At 37.2% G+C, this 14,646-nt stretch overlaps 1 protein-coding gene across 5 annotated transcripts in view; it reads left to right on the top strand.

The window, feature by feature from the left end:
- The window catches only part of ATP8B4 (ATPase phospholipid transporting 8B4 (putative)), a 193,373-nt gene that overhangs the window by 54,007 nt on the left and 124,720 nt on the right, over positions 1 to 14,646 (top strand). The gene's annotated exons all lie outside the window — the stretch shown is intronic.

The following is a 14,646-nucleotide window of genomic DNA, read 5'->3' as shown; positions in this document are numbered from 1 at the left end:
TTCAATTGATAATTGATTTTAGACTAGATTACCCACCACAACACAGATTTTTCAGTGCTTTTGAATTTGTCCATCAATAAAGAAATATTTACATATGGGAATGGTTCTTGAATCTGAAATGCTTTAAAATGTGTACGAATAATGGGAATAAAAACTTCCAGAAAACTTAGAAAAAACGTAAATTTCAAACCTTCATTCCATTCTTTCTTACTCTCTCTGTCCCAGTTTTTTTTTTTCTAATAACATACGGCAAAGTAAATTTGTGAGAATGTATTTCAATCCATCAGTCAACCACATCTGCTGATGATTTTGAATTATTTGGATACTATGAAGAATATAGTTTTTAAAAGAAATGTAATAAAACAAATTAATCATGTGAGATGGAAAATTCCAAGAAATGAAAGATATCAAGAGGGGCTATGTAGCCAAGACAATAACTAGTAGGCTTGAAGGAGTTAATCTCTTTTCATTACTAATGTTGACTGATCACTAAAATGTAATGAATACACATTGTTTTTCTATATCAGATTGTTTTGGAAAATGATGTTAAATGCTCAGTGAAGAAAAAGGATCTTAATCTAAAACATAGTTGTACAGACAGAGCCTCTGAAAGTGTGACATGGATAAGCCATTAAGAGATGCCTGGAATCATGTGGTTCATTTCCAGTGTTAGCAGGTTTTGAATTTTTGCCACTATAGCATGGTGTTTAAAAGTGTGGGTTTTTGCACTCAGGGAGACTTTAAATATGAGTTGAGTCCCAACCCTGAATAATTCTGCAATCTTCAAAAAGGTCTTAAGAGGTGGTGACTTTTGTAAGCTAATGCGGTATGTGACTTTGGGCTGTACTGTTGCATACGAGTATCTTTGACTTTCTCAAGTCTTACAGTTCTGACTTGCTATTACATTGACATTAATATGATTTGACTAATTTCTCATGCAACATTTGATAATCAGTCTCATTACTTTGAAGTATCATCTCATATAACGTATGAGAGTAATCCAATAACTTAGATATTCGGGAACTTGATGACTGTGGCTCACACATGTTAGCTATCATTGTCATTAGTATTAGAAGTAGCAGTAGTGTTATTTTCTTGTGGTATCATTTATCTTTTTGTTGAGTCCTTATGAGGTGGTATCTCTTTGTAATTCAGTATGGTGATGTTTTAAAAAGTATTGTTACTGGTGCTGTCAAGTTGAAGGGAAAAGCATATATCATAGAGAATGGAGTATTCTTTAGGAATCAGTTAAAAATCAGGCAAGATTTTCCATTTGTAAGGTTACCTACTATTGTGAGCTCCTCTAGGGCATCTCTTGGTCACCTTTGTGTCTCTTGAGCCTAACACAGTGCCTGTTGAATTTTCAAATTGAACAGTAACACGTATCTTTGCTGAGCAGGCAATGTACCAGAGGAGCTTGATCTGTGAAATTTTGCAGTCTCATTACTAGGCAATTCTAGCAACTAGAGTGGTGGTCTTTGCAGAATGTACTCAGGCTATGGAGACTGGCATTTTACTTTTCGGATTGTGAGAAGTTGGGGAAATCAAATGGGTTCAGGTCTGAGACAGCCCAGGGAGCTTCAAGTCCTCCTGGGAGCTGGTGGTTGTAGAGCATTGCTGTTGGGTCTGCGCAGACCACCACTGTTTTCCTATGCTCACCCCCAGGTCCTCTGTGCATTGCTACTAAGGGCTAGCACCTGCCACTTTCTTCAGAGCACTGCCCTTGGGCTATTGGAGCCAATGGTCAATTGTGCAGGTGTAAGAAAAAGCAGCATCCCTGCCTCAAGTCGAATAAGCTCTGAGGTATAATTTGCACCCCTGAACACTCATGGAGATCAGGCTGACGATGGGACTTTGCCTGAAATCACACCCTTGTGTGACTTCTTCCCCTTCCTTGTGTTGCTTCTCATTTCCCTTGCCAGATTTTCCCGGAAGTACTTCCTGAATGAACAGCTTGCCTGCGAATCCTCATCTCAGGATCTGCTTCTAGGGAACCTGATCTAACACAGTAGTTAATGCATATTTAATCCCATGGCAATGTTATGGAAAATATTAGGAAACTATGTTGTGTCTGTCCTTGGCACCTGTGGGTCATGATCCAGGATAAAGCAAAAAGCCTGGAGGGGATCAGAGGAGTCCAGGCATTGCTGGAAGTAGGTGTCATACTGGGTGCTTGTGGTTTCCTGGCACAAGGTCTTGGATTTAGGCTTCATACTAGGGCAGAAGCCATCATCGGCTTGTCCTGAAGAAAGAAGAGACACAGTCAGCCTCAGGGAGGGGATACCTGAGGAGAAGGGGGAGCAATGAAAGTACCAGTTAGGAAACCTGGTTCTATGTAAGTGATCATTGTGTGACTCTGGGCAATTAGTTTTCCTTCTGAGCTTTGGTCTCCTTTCTTCTGTGCCCAGAAGCAAGGATGGTTGGCAGGTACATTCAGATTCAATATGTATTTATTGAGCAACTACCATGTGTGGGCTCCAGTGCTTCCACTTTTAACTCTCATAGAACCCCAGAATGTGGGTAACAGTGCCTTATTTTGGAGATGAAGAGACTAGGAAGGGAGTGACTGGTCTAGGGTTCCATGGCAAGACCCTAAATTGACTTCTACCCGCTCACGAGGCTATATGTAAGTGTGAACTTTGTGGTTTGATCATATGTTCACTGTTTATATTGTATTTGAAGGGCTTTGTATACAATTATAGAAATATGAACATAATTACATAATATATATGTAGTTTATCTATATGTAATATAGATATGTAAATAAACATATATCCACACTTTCAGTGCTTGGAGCATTACTCATCTATGTTCTTAGCATTGTGTAAGCTGTGATGCTGGACATTGTAAACTGAAGTTACAAAATAATTAGGGAAATAAAACCCTCCTGTATAACCTTCCTTTTCAATTTTACTTTTTTGGTTTTGTGACTAGTATTTCTTTGAAATTAGGATCAATAGTCTGCATCTGCAATCTGTTATAATATGTGAAAGTGCTTAAGAAATAGGTGTATTAGGCTTTGATAAGATCTTTTGGTGACTTCAGTTTTACAACTAAGTAGTAGTGGCATGATTCCATATGGTAAAAATTAATGTGACTCTTGAATAGGAAGTGCACATTCTCACCCAAGACAAGATGAAATATGTCTGTTGACTGAATCTGTGAATACCACTGTTTCACAAGAGGAGCTTTTCTCAAGTCATGCCAACAACCTGGGCCACCGGGGGAGCAACTGGGCAGGTGGAGGTTGTGAGGAAGAGTCTGAAAGTTGCTGCAGAGGTCATGGAATCTGGTGCTCCTCCACCTGGATGCACATTATATCAATGACCCATAATGAAATGAGGGTCTTGGAGGTGAGGCCCTGGTGGTTTTGAAAAATTTCTTTTTATCTATCTATTTATTTATTTATTTAAATTAAAGTTTATTGGATGACAATTGTAAGTTAAGTTACATAGGTTTCAAGTGTACAGTTCTGTAATTTTTAAAGTTTCCAAGATGATTCTAACATGCAAGGTCAAGAACCCCTAATGGCAGCCATCTCTTTACCCATGTCTATATCTCTATGCCTATGTCCCTCTAATTTGAAAAGACATCCAAGGAAAGAAATTCTACAAATTTTTTAAATGATAAATTTAGTTTTTCACATAATAAATATCCTCACAAAGGAATAATTCTATAATATGTATTTACTTTTTTTTGTGTAGTAAGTTTCACATTTTCAGTCAAACAGTTGGCAGTCAATAATTACTTAGCCGTGCTTTTCTTTCCTTCAGAAATTCAAGTTAAAAATTTTCCCATTTGTTCTTTTATTTATTTCCCCATTATGTATATGTATTGTTCTCAATGCTGAATCATTTGCTGACTTTAACATATTTATGCAACTTCCAATTTTTGTTATTCTAGCCCAGGGGTGTCCAAACTTTTTTCAATGTTTTTCACCAAGGGCCATATGTGGTAAAATACACAAACAGCCAGGCCACTCACTCGAGGTGAAGTACATATTGCCTCACCTGGTTTATTTAAGTAAACTAAATACATTTTTGGAATTTGCTGCGGGCCAATTAACAATGGATCATGGGCCGCCGTTGGCCCGCAGGCCGCAGTTTGGAAACCCCTGTCTAGCCCATCACATTTCTAGTCATATGGATTTTAGATGACGAAAGAAGTGTGGAGACTTTCTGCTACCCCATTAGGCAGCCACAAGCCACATGTGGCTACTGAGCATTTGAAATGTAGCTGGTCCAAATTAAGATGTGTTATTAGTATAAAGTATATACCAGATTTCGATGCCTTAACCAAAAACAGAATGTAAGACATGTCATTAATAATTTGTTTTATATTGATTGTTTCAAAATTATAATTTTATATACATTTAGTTAAATCAAATATATTATTAAAATTAAATTTACCTTTTTTTAAAAAAATTCTTTTTGAATGTGGCTACTAGAAAATTTAAAATTATCTGTGTGGCTCACATTTGAGGCTGGCATTTTATGTCTATTGGATGGTACTGCTCCACACCCCACCCTTAGTTACAGGTGAGAAAACTGAGCTGAGTAGAAAATGAGCTCTGTGTTATGAACCTGGCCTCCTGATTCTCAGTCCATGATGCTCTATTTGATATGGCAGGCTGCCAGCTTTGAACTAATAGAGTCAGCATCACTTTTTCTTAATGTTCTTACGTCCCTAACATCTCCTGAACTCATACTTCAACATTCGAACAATCTGAGCTCAGATACTCCAGTGCAGTTACCCCTCTTTCAGTCAGGATATTTCCTGGACACCTCTAGTTTTCAAATTGCTCTTGACCATCAGCTTTTTGTGCAACACATTTCACTTTATACCTTTCTTAGCATTGGTAAACTTGACTTAAATTTCCCAAGCTCTTTCACAGAAATGTCCCCATTAATCTTATTCAATGATTTTTCATTTGGCAACTGTGTATTTATAGGGAGAGGCAAAGGATTTCTTTCACAGTTGCAGAGTATTGTCTGCACAATTCAAGCCTGGTGTTCATCGATGCTGCATAATTGTGTCAAAATACATACTATTTCAATAGGAACACATTTTCTCTTTGTTTAATCAACTTTTCCAGTTTGAGTGATAACTCCCATTGGATATTAGGATAGAAAAATTTGTTTTTTTTTCTTAACATGTAGGTTTTTTTCCTCCCCATTGTGCATATGTCCATTAAGAGAAATTTGGAAAATAAGAGAAAGAGGGAAAAAAATAACATTCATACTTCCACTATCTAAAAGTGTTACTATTTTCTTGTATTTCCTTTCTCTACTTTTTCCTGTGCCAACATTTCTTAAAATTGTGTATATGTGTGTGTGTGTATAAATATATACACAAATATGTGTATATATATATATGTGTGTGTATATATATATATATATATATATATATATATATATACAGTATCCTTCTGTTTTCACTTTGCATCACATCATTACCATTTTTCCAGTCTTTATCTTGTTTTTATACACATAATTTTTAAGGGCTGCATAACATTCCATTAAATGCAAGTCTCATAATTTACTACTCCCCTGTTTGATATTTAATATATTTTTTTAAAATTTAAAATATAGTTCCTTGATCTTTCTGAACTGATAGAATTCTTTTCCATGAGACTAGGTTTTGGTGACATATTTATAAAACTCATCTAGGATGATTACATTGTACCCATTATTTCTTATATGAAGTAATTAGAAGTTAAAGCATTATTACTCAGTCCACTGACAACAACCTTTATTACAGTATCCAGGGTTTATGTGTAAGTAGGACCAGATTGGGCATAGTATTGATGGAACCTTGGGAGATTTCAGTTCCGTCAAACATGGGGGTTTCCTGAATGGGTGGCTGTCAAACTACTACCATAAGTTCCAATTTTATCTTCTCTTAATCATAGCACAACATGAAAAAAATCTCAAAATGTTCTGCTTTAAAAAATGTATTAGTGACACATGCAAATCCCCAAGCATCAATAATCTGAAACAGTTTGAATGTAAATTTTATATTACAATTACTAGCTACATAGCACTCATATGTAAAGTATATGCATCAGTTCTGGTCTGCAGAGTTCCTAGAGTAAATTTGGGGAGTGACTGGCAGTGTGGCTAGCAGATTCTTCAGGCAGCTGTGAAGGAACTCTTTCCATTTTCTTTGTCCTTCCGGATTAGAGAGGTATGTAGCAATGGTCAAAAGGTCTATCATTTGCTGCTGAATTCTTGGAAATAACTTACCCAAGAAAGGGGGAATTCATGTATGGCATTGCCCTCTGCTGGATTTGATCCAAAATATCAGTCTTGGCTAAGAGTGGATTATTATTATTAAATATGCGCTTACTTTTTCTCCTTGAGCACCTGCAACAGAAAATATCAAAGTTTGTTGAACTTAATGCATCTGAAGCTGACACATACTTAGTGTGCCTGTGTGTTTCTTGTAAGTGGGAACATGTAAAACTCTGGGATTCTGCCGATCACGTGGGAGAACTGATGAACCCGGCATTGAGTTACCTTGTCTTCAGGGTTTGTGGGCTTGCAATTGGAGTGGAGACTTCTGTGGTTAAACATAAGGCAGAGCACCAACTTTCTGAGATTTTTTAATCTTCAGCCCAACCAGACAATTTATATGTTAAGATGATACCACTGGGTCTAGGGGATAGCTACTTAGGGTCTATATGAAGAGATTGCATATTTGAAAGGAAAATTGATGTGAAAAATTTGATTCTTCTTCTTGTAAACAATGTCAGTAAAACATACTATTATGGGCTTAAATAACAATGAGTTCAAAAACAAGCTAATGGGAGTAATCTCAGTGCTTTGTGAACTTAGAGGAAGTTGTTGAAAAATTAATTTTTAGTTCATGTTGCTAACTCACAGAAAAAGTGTTTCAAAAATAGTTTCACCCTCAATAAATTAATTTCAGTTTCTTCAGCCTTGGACTGATTGTTTCTTGGGCAGTTTCTGCGTGTCAGCTTTGCAGATGGAAGGGTCCATTTGCCAATGGGCTGGTTTCTGTATGTGAGTTGTGACATTGTTATAGTTCTTATAAATGTTTTCCATTGTAATCAATTATTATATTGCATAAATATAATTTTTAAAATGTCAAATTTCTAAATGGTGACTATTTCCCCGAATGAAGTACATCTTGAAATAACAGGAAATTATAATACTTCAGAACTCTGCACATGGGCTTTTCAGTGGTATCTCCTAATTTCTTTTTAAAATTTATATAACCCAGATGTTAGTTGCTCTCTTTTTCTCGTCTTAAAGCTCCCCTACCACTAAAGCATTAGAGGGCAAGGTAGAGTTGAATGAAAATTTGGTGGAGGATACAAATGAGTTTTATTTCACAGACTTCATAGCGAATAATGCGAAATTCCATTTTAACATTTTTCTTCCTCAATGTTCTTATTTTGCTGCTGGCCTTTGCAATCTCTTTCCCTATTATATTTCTCAGTGCTCAGTGTAGTTGGCTCCATTCCTCTTCTCTCAGTATCTGGGGCTCCTCATATTTATCTCCCTTTATTACTCAATGTAGTTTGGTTCTTCCTTGGCTCTGAACGCAAGCCCATCACAGCTGCTTACCAAAATAGCAGACTTTTCTGTAGCTACGATCCACTTATGTTGGATGACAACGAAAGCTTAAAATACACCACATTCTACGTAACATTTAAAACTTCATTCTCTCCCTCTCTTAAAAGACAGGTTTCTGTATCTCTTCTCTGTTGTTATAAGGAGGAGATCTAGAATTTCTTTTGAAAAAACAAAAAAAACAAAAAAAAACACACCCAAACTTAAGGCCACAAATGCCTTGGGATGTTAGAACATTAACTTTAACAATGTAAAGCCCTCTTAAGATCTTAAAATCTGAAAGCTAAAAAGACATTATAACGTTATAGTGAGTAAATTTGGTTTCAGTCAGAGCCGACACGTCTATACCAAACCAAACAAATGTTTTAACAGCATTTGTTGATTAACTACTTAGATTTCTACTACAGGAGCATTTGCTTTAAATATTCTGAGATAATTTCAATGGGTTAATTTCTTCCATGCATTTTAGATTGGTACCGTGTTTCCCCCAAAATAAGACCTAACCAGAAAATGAACCCTAGCATGAGTTTTCAGGATGACATTCCCTGAACATAAGCCCTAATGCGTCTTTTGGAGCAAAAATTAGTGTAAGACCTGGTCTTATTTTCGGGGAAACACGATGTGTGATCTGTCTGCTGTAGGTAGAAAATTAAGACAACTTAAAAGAGTACAAAGAAAATGTAGAAATTATTGTTGATCCCACTACTCAGCTCAGAGTAAACTACAATGAACTTGTGAAGGCATTTTATTGCTTTCTTTCCTCCTCCATCTTTGCCTTCTCTACTTTTTCCTTTCAACACTTTCACACAATATTCGTTTTAAAAATAATTGAGATTATACTATCTCCTATTGTCATGGTTTGAATTATGCCCCCCCCAAAGATATGTCTGCTGAAACCTGTGATTATGATCTTATTTAGAAAAAGGGTCTTTGCATATATGATTAAGTTAAGGATCTTGAGATGAGGTCATCCTGCTAATCTAATCACAAGCATCTTTATAAGAGAAGGGAAGAAGATACACAGAAAAGATGGTAAGGTGAAGATGGAGGCAGAAATTGAAATTATACAGTCCCAAGTCAAGGAACACATGAGACCACCAGAAGTTGGAAGTGAGGTATGGAACAGGTTGTTCCCTAGAGCCCCCAGAGTGAGTGCTGCGCGGCTGACATCTTGATTTTGGATTCTAGTGTCTAGAACTGTGAGAGGATAAAGTTTTGCTATTTTAAACCACCTAGTTTGTAGTAATCTGTTACAGCAGTCCTAGGAAACTAACACTCACTTGTTTTTAGCTTTTAATTGAGAGGTTCTGTTTGTTCAATTTTGTTTTTTAACTCTACAGGTATTTATTAAATGCCTAGTATATGTCAGGTAGAAAGCTTTATGCTGGGAATGCAAAGTTAAAGAAGACATAATTTGTGTCTGAAATATAATGCAATCATACATATATGGTATGCAACTGGTTTATGTTTAGCATTGCCACAATACTCTCAGCATTTTATTGTTTTTACTCACTGGTAAGGCAAGTGAGCAAAATGACTCATCTCATTAGGAATGTGCAGCTTTTGAAAATTCTTATCAGTATACAGGCTCTGTAGACAAACCAGTGCCAGGTGGCAGAAAACCTTAGAGGATTTGAAAACCTGGTTGGAAATGGTGTCTTAAAGCTGTAACTCAGGGAAACATTAAACTACCTTTACACTTGAGTTTCTCAAAGACTAAGATCTATTTCCTTACATGCCAGGAATTTAAAAAATTCTCACTACTGACTGACTTTTGGCAAGGATGAGATGTACAATAATAGAAGGAGAGGGAGGAGAAGGAGGAGAAGAAGAAAGAGGGGCATCTAAATGAGTGAAATGAATCATTGTGAGGCAAGATCAGAATATCTCTGGTGTACTTTTCCTTTCCCCTTCTTCCTTCCCTACAACTAACATGAGGCAAGGGATGCATCCGCGTTGCATGTTCTGTGAACGTCATTGTCTGCTGTCACTGCAACTTGAGACTGGTGTTTGCTGTGGGGTCTTTGGATAACAAACCCATCTTTAATTCAAGTGCTCTGTGTTACTGGGAGTCTCTCCGACATTGCTGCACCTTAATGTTCATGGGACCGTGTCTGACATGGAAAGAAAGGGAGACAATTAGGTCCATCTGGGCTTCATTTCTGAATTAGCAGAGCTCAAGGTAGTATTTGAAGCAATGCTTATTGTTGTTTCTCAGCTGCCTCCTGGTTGCAGCACGTCTGAAGAAAAATGTGGGCTCCTGAGCAGCCCTAGACACTTGGACAGAGATGCAGAAATGGGCTTCCTTCTGTCTGCATCAGATGTTTGCCTCCAGCCGGACTTTCTGAATTGTCTGGCTAACAAATCCTGTTAACCCAGTTTGCCTCATCTGGTTACCTTGCCCCTCACCAGGCATTTCTGTTCAGACATATTTTCCCCCTTCACACTGCTAAATTTAAGGCTTAATTTTCAAATCAAACGCTCATGTTGCTGGTTGCCTGAGAAATCACATATGGAGAGCTGAGAGACCCAGGCAGGGAACTGTGCCCTCGCTTCTGGAGAGCAGGTCTGGAAACCATATGAATTGTAAATAGTTTTAAAATGTAAAAAAGTAAAGCTTTCTGCCAAAAGAGAGAGCTGAGTTTTTTTTGTTTTGGTTTTTTTGTTTTGTTTTGTTTTTCCTTTCTAGACTCAGTTATTAGCTATCTGTTGGAAAGTACTGACCTCTATCATACAGTCTGTTTACTGTCTCCATCAGCCAGATTTAACCCCCTTGAGGACTCAGCTCTGCCAACACTTGCATTAATAGAAATAGATTTTGGGGTCACAGATATGTACCATGAATTAAGTTATTAGGTACAATATTTTATTGGAAATTTGCCTTCTTTCACTTTAATACTTCCTTCTGAAACTAGGGTGCTAGAAATAGGTTAATATTCTTTAAAATAATAAAGCCTAATTTTACAGTAAAAGTGAGAAAAAGAATAAATAGGAAAAGGGGCATGGCTTCCTTTATTTCCTTGTCACCAGGTAAATAATGTGCTACCACATCACTTTCCACGTTAAGAAATATTGCCCAACATATGCCCTGTTTTCTTTGTTGGGCTTTCTCTTCTCCACCTGATCTTTTTGTTGTAGCAAGTGTTTCCATAAGATTTTTTTTCCCCCACTTTGGCCTTAATTCTTGTGGGTGCCAAGACACAGAGACACTGTCACTATAAACTATCAGCAACACCTTTTCATTCTGTACTGGCAAATATCTTCAGATTCTTCTTTTCTTTCCCTCTGTTTTACAAATTTCATCCTTTTTCTGTATCTCATTTCCCACTCCTCTTCTAAGGATAAAGAAAAAGAACACTGGAGTCAAGATACAAAGAATGTTAGGAAAACAATGTTCAATATAGGCACGTTTAAGTAGAGAGCATAAATGCTTAGAATTGGCATGCAGATTTGTTGATGTTCAGTTTCAAATCTGGTACTGATAATGTCGAACTAATATAAGTTCTACTTAAAGGGTATCTAATTATTGGCCACCATCTCTGGCATGAAATCTTTCAATTAACCACATCGAAAATATAATTCCCAGCAGTGGTTCTTCTGATTAGGAAAGAAATTCAGCAGAGAGAAGATTGCTTATACACATATTTAGGTACAGTTTTGTAGATCACAAATAAAACAATTATGCATGAAACCTTGATAGGTAAAAAGCATAGAGGGCCTGGGGCAGTGTGAGGCCAGCCTGTCATTGCTCTGAAGCAGAAAAACTTCATCCTGGAGCTGAGTGGAGCACACAACATAGCACATTTCCTAGAAAGTAATTAAAAGGGCAACTGTCTGGCAGAAAGGTTTCATTTTTCTTAGAGAAACCAGAGTCTGTTGCAGACAAAAAGCATCATCTAGACATATCCAAGGAGCAGAAAATTCTAGAGACTTTGGGATTTGAGTAACGCCAGAGAGAAATAAAGGGATTGTATTAGAAGGCCTTTATCATCCCTCTTGCCTCTAACATATGAGAAATGGAACCACCATTTGATATATCAACCCAAAGATTTCAGCTGTTTCAGGAACTTCCAGAACTGTGGCCTATGAGGCATGGGGCAACGGATATGTAAGGACCTTTACTAGAAACCATGTTTACCTAGGCTTGCAGGGTGCAGGAATAGTAGATTCATTTGGGAGCTCTAGTTCATGTTCTAGATTGGGGCACAGGGGAGTGTTACAGTTCCTGCTTACACCCAAATCTTATTGGCTTAGATTGGAAAAAAATGAGAGGGCTTAACAATGGAGCCAGTCTTGTTGGGGCCAATTAAATTGTGGTCCCAGCGCCATGAAGTCTGTCTGAGTTCCCCAAATATTCAGTACCTTTAATGTACCAAAGATGATTAACATGCCATTGCTAGTTTTACGGATTCACAAGTTTTGTGGGGAGAGAGATAAACAAGAGGATAGTTTCGTGTATGATGAGCGAGGTATTCATGGAAGTACTGAAGAGGGGTGTTTAGCTGCTCAGTTTAGGGGTCAGAGGAGGCTTCCTGGAAGATGTGAGGCTTTAGCTAAAATTAATCAAATTATGAAAAACTCAGAAAAGTAAAAATTTCTCCTTTTTAGAGAAAAGCATTATTTCTTGTTGTTGTATTTGTTTGTTTGTATTGTGCAAATATGTATATATGCAAAAGGCCCATGTAATATATACAATTTTGTATTCTATTTTTTCTTTGACATGATGACTCATATATGACATTAGAAATTTTTTGAAAATATGTTTTTAATAGCTGAATAATAGGTCATTCCTCTATTGTTGGATAATTAGGTTGTTTCTAATTTTTGTTTTTATAAATAACTCTCAGAGGAACATCTTTGAATGTAAATTTTATATGCATCTTTATTTCTTTAGGTTACAATTCTAGGGAATCTAGACTTTGCCTTCTTTCTTTGTAAAATATTCTTAATATATATTGTTAATTTGTTTTCTAGGAAGTTTGTGCCCATTTATTCTCTCATTTGAACAAATGAATAGTTTTTCCACAAAACCATCACAACTTTGAATATTATCTAGGCCAACTGGATAAGTACAAGCTGGAGTCTTGTTTGAAAAATTCATTGATTTTTAGTGAAGGTGATTATTTTTTCAAGTATTTTTTAATTGTTTGTATTATTTCTCTTTTTAGTAACTTGTCTGTTTATATTTATTACCTACTGGTCTACAGTAATTTTGTGTCCTGTTTGAAAATATATTTAAAATTTTGTCATCTCATAAATTTCTCAGTCAGAAACAATGACATCCCTACATTGTGTACCGAGATATTGCTTGATGGTTCTTTGCTGGTGTGGTGTGCGTGTTGAGTGTGGTTTTCTAAGCAGAACTGGGTTGTGCTAAACCATCTTCATTCCTGACGGTTTTCTTTCTATAAAACAACTCAGATCAAAACATATTCCTGCTAAAAACTCCTTAGTAACGTCCCTTCCCATTCCTTACTATCAGAGCACCTATTCCAAACAAGCTTCCAGCCAGCCTTTCAACCATTGTCAATAATCATGGGGAGCCACTTGCTTTGATTAAACCTGTGATGTGCTCTTTTCCTTCTTCCTTTTCCATCCATTGGGGCTCAGCTTCTGTGTGAACCACATTGGGAAATCCCTCCAATACCTATTTTAGGCAGGTAGAGCAATCAATCCCCTCTTTGTGCTCCCACAGCTCATGCATGTTACCAGGCTAGAGTTAAGCTAGCATTTTAATCCATTTGAGGCCTCCTCCTTGAGTAGGCATCTTCAGGCCGGGAACCATACTGCTGTTATCCCCAGCACTTGGCCCACGGCCTGACTTGTAGTAAGTGCTCAGTGTTTGTTGAGTTCAGCAGAATCCACTTACTCTTTCAACCAGCAACACACATTCAGAACCTAGATCATAATTAAGAAATTGGAAATTTAAAGACATGAAAGAAGTTGGCATCCCTGTGGGTACGCATCTGGCCTTATAGCCATGTGAAATGTAAGTCATCAGTACACACTGAGGAAAATGAATTATGCTTTTATTCTCTACACTGTTAGGATTTGCCCTGCAATGATCCATGCTGTCTGTACCCTTTTTTCACACTTTGCGGTTATCTCAGCTATACTTTCTTAGGGCTTTCCCAGCAGGTGTAGTTATGTGGAATTTTTACTCATTTCCACCCTAGAGCTAAATATGTTAAGCATGCAGAATGAGTAACCATATAATAATTAGTCCAGTTAAATATTCATTCAACAAATATGGACTGTGCACCTAATATGTGTCAGGCACTGTCCTACATACTGGGGATACAGAAATAAGCAGGGCAGACAAATCCTGCCTTAGGAGCCTACTCTCTAGTGGGGAAGACAGACAATAAAAATACTATAATTTCAGGCACCTCTAAGTGCACCAAAGAAAATAAAATAGGATATTAAGATAGAGATCAATGGGATGGGAGGTGGGGAAATGATTTTAAGTAGGGTGGTCAAGGTCCCTTGAGGAGATGAGATTTAAGTTGAGAGGGAGCTAGCCATGCCAAGATCTGGGATTAAAGGAACAATAAGTATAAAAGCTCCAAAGAGGAAATGAACTTGACAGTAAGTTGTCAACTGTGGTTAGAGTGTTGTGATAAAGAGGAATTCTGAGGGAGGAGAGAGCCAATTCTTGTAGGTCATAGTGGGGAATTACACATTTATACTAAATGTAATGAAAAGCTATTGGAGGGTTTTAAGCCAGAGAATGACATGGAATGACAAAAAAGATTTATCTGGCTGCTGTGTGGACAGTGGACAGTACAAAGAGGCAAGAACAGAATTAGAATGACAGTTTGTTTCCTACTGTTGTCCAGGTGAGGTGACGATGCCATATGCTTGGTGGTGGTAATGTAGGAGATGAGATGCAGGAATATATCTTATTATGGGTTTCCAAACACATGAAAATAGAATGATACAGTGAACTTTTATTTATGTAATACCCAGCTGTAGCCACCATCAACTTCCTGATATTTTTGTATCCATCCTCACTTTTTATTGTCTAGGGTATTTTAAAAGCAAATTC

Source organism: Rhinolophus sinicus, chromosome 3 (genome assembly GCF_057876585.1).
Source record: "Rhinolophus sinicus isolate RSI-liver-muscle chromosome 3, RSI-T2T, whole genome shotgun sequence".
NCBI classification, from domain to species: domain Eukaryota; kingdom Metazoa; phylum Chordata; class Mammalia; order Chiroptera; family Rhinolophidae; genus Rhinolophus; species Rhinolophus sinicus.
The sequence above is the reverse complement of the archived record's forward strand: the minus strand, read 5'-3'. Positions and strand labels throughout refer to the sequence as shown.